This window comes from Rhinichthys klamathensis, unplaced genomic scaffold (assembly GCF_029890125.1).
Source record: "Rhinichthys klamathensis goyatoka isolate OS25496 unplaced genomic scaffold, OSU_Roscu_1.1 h1tg000123l_1, whole genome shotgun sequence".
Classification (NCBI taxonomy): domain Eukaryota; kingdom Metazoa; phylum Chordata; class Actinopteri; order Cypriniformes; family Leuciscidae; genus Rhinichthys; species Rhinichthys klamathensis.
The window spans coordinates 7,919,018-7,925,017 of NW_026606660.1; the positions used below are offsets into that span (position 1 = coordinate 7,919,018).

At 38.2% G+C, this 6,000-nt stretch overlaps 1 protein-coding gene across 5 annotated transcripts in view; it reads right to left on the reverse strand.

Moving 5' to 3' along the window:
- Nucleotides 1–1,702, reverse strand: part of ctbp2a (C-terminal binding protein 2a) — a 50,387-nt gene extending 48,685 nt beyond the window's left edge. The window contains exon 1 of one of the 5 annotated variants that reach the window (XM_056256069.1): nt 1,571–1,702. The gene's annotated coding sequence lies outside the window, so the exon portion shown is untranslated. Of the gene's footprint in view, nt 1–946; nt 969–1,167; nt 1,283–1,482 lie in introns of those variants that run through there. The other 4 variants (XM_056256068.1, XM_056256072.1, XM_056256071.1 and 1 more) reach the window with 4 other exon arrangements.
- Between the last annotated feature and the right edge of the window lie 4,298 nt (nt 1,703–6,000).

A 6,000-nucleotide genomic window follows, 5' to 3' on the forward strand; every position in this document is an offset into this window, starting at 1 on the left:
CAGCAAAATAAATAGACTTATCAAGGAAAGAGAAAATTATTTCCAAAGTTTCCATATCTTTTGTTGTTGATGTCAGAGGTTAGGCATCCAATCTAACTCAATAGTATTTTGGGGCGAATTCATCAGCTAGTCAAATTAGATGGCATGACATGCAACCAAGTTTGATTTTAATGACATTTTTGCACAGTTAACACTTTTGATCCACTTGATATCCAATATAAAACCACTTGAGAAGCACTGATCAGAAGTACAAATGAACTGAAGAACAGGATGCCATAAATATTAAAGAAGCCCTTTGCATTTTCCTGTCTGACTCTAATAAATGTCTTCCTGCTTCATATGCTGCCATGTACACTATGATTCAGTGTGTGATGTGTGTGAGCGCTCCTGGGCGAGAGACAGAGAGAGACAGAGAGAGAGGGAGAATTCTCAGCGGGGAATGTAATGGACGTGTCAGAAATCAAGGTCTCTAGTCATCAAACCGAAACATGTAACCTACTGAGAATACACAAGTAACACTATGCATTATTTATGCTTACATTGCATGGTATTAACCAGCAAGGATTGCATTGTATTTGATAGTTTGCGGAGTTAAGCTTGGAAAAGTCTTTCGGGCCCCGGAGTCTTCTTGAAAGGGCCCTTGACAAAGCCCTTAGAAACAGCAGATGTCCTGGTAGTGAACATCTGTACACACCCCCTCTCCTCCAACACAGACAAAGGGGCATCTCCCTTAACACACACACACACACTACCTACACTTCTTAAGATCTTGTTTTAATTCTGTGATATTAAAAAGGAGATAATCAAAAAAACACCACAAATGTATATGCAATAAGTTGAGTGACAAGACTAAACTTTTCAACTACATCAAAATAGTGGTTGACTTGGCCAAAACCATATTTAGGGGAACCTTATCACAGTTACCAACTAAATACATAAATATTACCTTCAATGTTGTCTCCAGGTGTCTATTTCCTTACAGTGCCCTTGAAAGACATTCAACATTAAGAAAATATGCTAAGATAGCACGTATCAACAGTTTTAATAAAGCTATTTTATACATGGTCAACATTGTTTTCACTTGATCTAACGAATACAATGTAACCAAACCCCGAAGAAACAGATGAAACAATGTAGCCAGAGATCAAAAACCGAAATATAACCAACCAAATACGTTCCATTTGCAACTATTCCGGTCGCTGAGTGGCTCAAGATGTCCTCGGATATTAGAAACACCGAGAGAAAAGCCCACCCATCCCCTCCATGTCGCAGGCGAATAAACACACACATGGACGGACACACCGCGCAACACCAGCCGCGGCGGCTCCTTAAACCAACAACCGGCGAGTGCATCTTATATCTTACCTGGATAAACGACTATATATATGTGTGTGTGTGTATGAAGATATCGTGTTCATATATCCAGTAAGAATCAATCCGCTGCTCAAATGCACGTAAAAGCGTTCATGATTAATGACTCACCTTTAAAATGCTACAAACTTAATCCAGCGTGTCCCAAAACTGAATATCTGATAATGATGTTTGGCTTTAGGTGATTGAAATAACTTACAGATGTGGTTCAGTTTGGCTCAGAGCGACAGAAGGTGGTTTACTGGGTTTAAAAAAAAAAAAGAGGAGGTGATTCGGAGACTATGGTGCACTACGTTTCATCTTTTCCCCAGTTGCAAGGATTGAGATGTCTCTTGTTTTCCTTTTCTTTTTTTTTTCTCTCTATCTTTTTTGAAAGAGGAGGGGCATTGGACTGAGCCGACCAATAGCGTGGCGGTTAGCGCGAGGGCCACGCCCACATCGAGTGCGTTTGCACTGGTCAGTTTGACCACAGAAGGCCTGCAGAGTCCGACCACTAGCATTGATTGCTATCTCGGTAGTCAAAATTATCTCGTTTTGACCCTTGGTATTGATTTTCAGATTGTTGTTACTTGTATGACAGCAATGTTTGTCATCCTTTTCTGTCAAATAGGCCGTAGGCTACGTTACTTGAATTTATTTTGAATTCAATTTGAAAAATTGTGTTGTTTCCTGTAAAATGACTTTAAATCAACATTATTTAACAAAATATTGTGATATATGTGAAAGGAGAGTATAATATTGTATTATAATATGTATTTTTAGTACATATCTGAGCAATATTTTGAGTGAAAATTTACATGAATTTGTTAGTCTTCATTTGTTAGTCAGCACTCAAGCTGATTAGTGACTGAGAAATAGTGCAAAATATGAAATATTTGCATTTTGTTTAAACTTTTTTGTTTTACATTTTTAAAAATGTTAATATGCATCTCATGACTGACAGTGAAGTCATCAAGAGGTAAGTCAGTGGTCATCACTCAATTGGAGGTATGAATATGTCAAAAACAGAGTAGTTTATTTTACAAGACAGCAACCTTGACATCATTTTTTAGTAGCCGATAAACACAAACACTTTCACAAATTGACAATAAATCAGATGTGTGTTTTTATACTCTAGTCTAGTGCACGTGTAAATATTGTAATTAAAAAATATAGGGGCAAAAAAATGCGGCATGAAAATACAGTGACATCGGGGGGAAAATGTATATATGCAAAGCTGGATAATAAAACACAAATGTGTTACGTCAGGGTTATTGTTGCATATGTTTTATCCACAGACTCTATTCTCAAAAACTCCCAAATTCAGCACTTTTACATTCTGCCTCTCTGAGCTCAAAATGCTAATTCAGAATCATTTTACTCTTAAGGTTTGTCTTTAACCCTTTCCTTTACAGTACCTGCATATAGCCTATACAGACTGATTTGCCCGTCAATAACTATGACACTTTCACAAAAACTTAGCTAATTAATTAATTCACAACAATTGCGCTCATGTCCGCTGGGAATGATGCAGGTTTGATATTTCATTTTTTGCTCAACAGTCATAAGTTAGCAGTTTATTTGATTAACTAATGTGAATAGTTCATCCAAAAATGGTCACTCTTCCGCCGGAACTGACTCGAGTAAAGCCGTTACCGGAAGCCAGTGATTATAGTTTACAAAATTATAAATATATATGTATATATATCTTACAAAAACATATTCCTTTGCTTCAGGAGGCCTTTATTAATACCATGGAGCCGAATGGGTTACTTTTATGATGGATGGATGCACTTTTTTGGGCTTCAAAATCTCAGGCTCTATTCAATCCAATTGTAAAGCTTGAAAGAGCCAGGGCATTTTTTTTATATATTTAACAACGATTGTGTGCGGCTGAAAGAAGAAAGTCATATACACCTAGGATGGCTTGAGGGTGATTCAATTACAGGATAATTTTCATTTTTGGGTGAACTAACCTTTTAATGTCACATTATCCATTAGCTCAAGTGGATACATGAATGTAGTTAATTAAATGCATCAAAATAACTCAATGTGCTTTAGTTACATTAAAAACTTGTCTATAGAGATTCATACTTACACCCTTAAAAATAAATGCTCTTTTTTTGGCATCTGTGGTTCAATGAAGGACCTTTAACATTCATGGAACCTTTCCAACGCACAAAATTCTTTATAGTGAAACAAAAATTTATTTTAGATATTTATTTCCAATCTTTTTTATTGGCATTTTGTCAGGACAACATAACCTATTGCGGTAACACTTTAGTTTAGGGTCCAATTCTCACTATTAACTAGTTGCTAGCATGCATATTATTATGATATTGTCTGTTTATTACTTATAAAACACATTCTACATCCTTTAATCCTACTCCTAAACTTAACAAATACCTTATTAACTATTAATTAGGAGTTTATTGAGGCAAAAGTCATAGTTAATACAGACATCCCAACTTGCAACAAGTCATTTCAGGGAGGTAAATCAAATTAAATTTATCAAAGCACTGTGTGACATTGTGGAGAAAACAAGTGTAAAGTTTCATAGTGGGGTCTGTCAACCTCTTCTGAATGTCACAGGACTTCTGATTCTCACTATGTGATTCAAAATAAGAACTAAAGGCTGGCCATTGGTTGAGCAGATGGTCCAAACCTTTTCCCAAAGAAAGTCAACGTGTTGGACAGTGCTTTTGTACTCTCTGCTGGGCTACATTGCAAAAGTCCTGAAACTGCTTAAGGTCTTCTCTTCTTTTTGAACTTTTCTCAAAGTAGTAGTAGATGTCAATTAGCAATTCCTCAGGTGACATTGAGAGCTCTTTAGCAGCAGTTTTGGCACATATGTTAACCAAGTGACTTGGACAGCCAACACTGTATATATATGGTGCCTGTGCTTTCACTCTTGATAAGACGGAGTTGTTTTTACCAATCATGACATTGCAGTTGTCACTGCTGAATCCTACGCAATTAGACCATTCAAGGCCTTTGTCATGCATGGATGATGCAATGCAGTTGAATATGTTGGCAGCTTTGGCATCATTGCACACTGGCATGTCTACAAATCCAACTGTCACCTTATCCTGTGCTTCACTGTAGTACCTGACTAAAATGGCACACTCCTTCTCACACATGATGTCATTGCTTTCATCAACCATAATACTGTATGGCCTTTTTTCTGTCTGGATTAACTTGTACAAATCCTCTGAACATTCAGGTTCCAGTGCCAGGTTCATCATAGCTGCCGTCTTAGTGGAAGAGCAGGCAAAATGTTTTGCAATCTCAGAGTCTGGAAACATTTTCTTAAATAACTTGCCTGTGTGCCTACACACATGGAACGGCAGGTTATGTTCCACAATAAAAGATGTGAAATACACCTCAGCTGTAGTCACCTTCTCAGTGAGACCTTGCCTATCTGAATGGAAGAACTGGGATATATTGGAGCAGCCTTCCCTGCGCTTAGCCTCCCTAACATGTTGTGGTCCCTAAAAGATATAAAAGCATAATATATCATTTCTTTAGGCTATAGGTCTATGCAATTATTTGTTAATTATGTAGATTACTTTTAATATAAACTGCTCATACTATTTATGTAAAATGCTTTTATTTATATTCCATTGCAACTTTAAACAGGTCTAAGGAGTTTATTGTTTTCATGTAGCCTAGGTAACTAGCCGGCCTGAATAATATGCACATGAAATGAAACTTGTTTAACTCACCTCAACATGTCTTTTACAATCATTTAACCCGCCATGGGCAATGCTGAAGTCACTGTTACAAACTGTACAGCGTGCAAGACTGTCATTATGTTTCACTCTTATAAGACAGGGGTACACTTTCGTGTAGTCTGGCGTAAAATGTGTCTTTTTCGCTTTTTGGGGCACTCTCCCTCTGCCATGATGCCGCTCCTGTGTCTAGATACACTGAACTGATAGGTTCCGCGGGAGAAGAGATAAAAGCCCGCCCACACTGACAATGATTGGTTGACTTACCAAAACAGACCAATCAGGATGCTCTCTGTCTTACATGCATTTCTTGATGCACACACGCGCGGCACACACACACGCAAAGTCTCTCGCTCTCTCCCTCTCTGTCGTGTCGTGCGCGCTACACGGTTTGGAGCACAGTCTAACCGCTCTTGCTCGCGCGCTCTTGATTCCGGGAGATTTTAACTAATTTGCGGCCATCAGGGAGCCGCTATCGATATGCGGGAGACTCCCGGAACTTCCGGGAGACTTGGGATGTCTGGTTAATAGCTAGTGAGAATTGGACCCTAATCTAAAGTGTGACACTTATTGCTTACACTAAAATGATCAATGAACAAAAAATGTCCTTGCTATAGACCTTATGTGCCAGAGAAACAAGTGCGCAACCATCTTTAAACCATCCGTTTTTGCTGTAGCTCTGTATATTTCTATGGCATCGCTCTTGAAGAATAATTAGCTGGTGACGTTTATTTACTTATTATAGAGTTACCGAAAGTTATCATGAACATGTTTTAAGCGGATGTCATGACACATGCAGTAGACCGGGAAGATTCATTCATAAATCTGTAAGATCTTGCCTTCATGCAGTGGAAATACAAACTGAAAAGGGGCGGGGCTACATAAGGCCTATAAACACAAAGCCCAAAACCCTCACAAG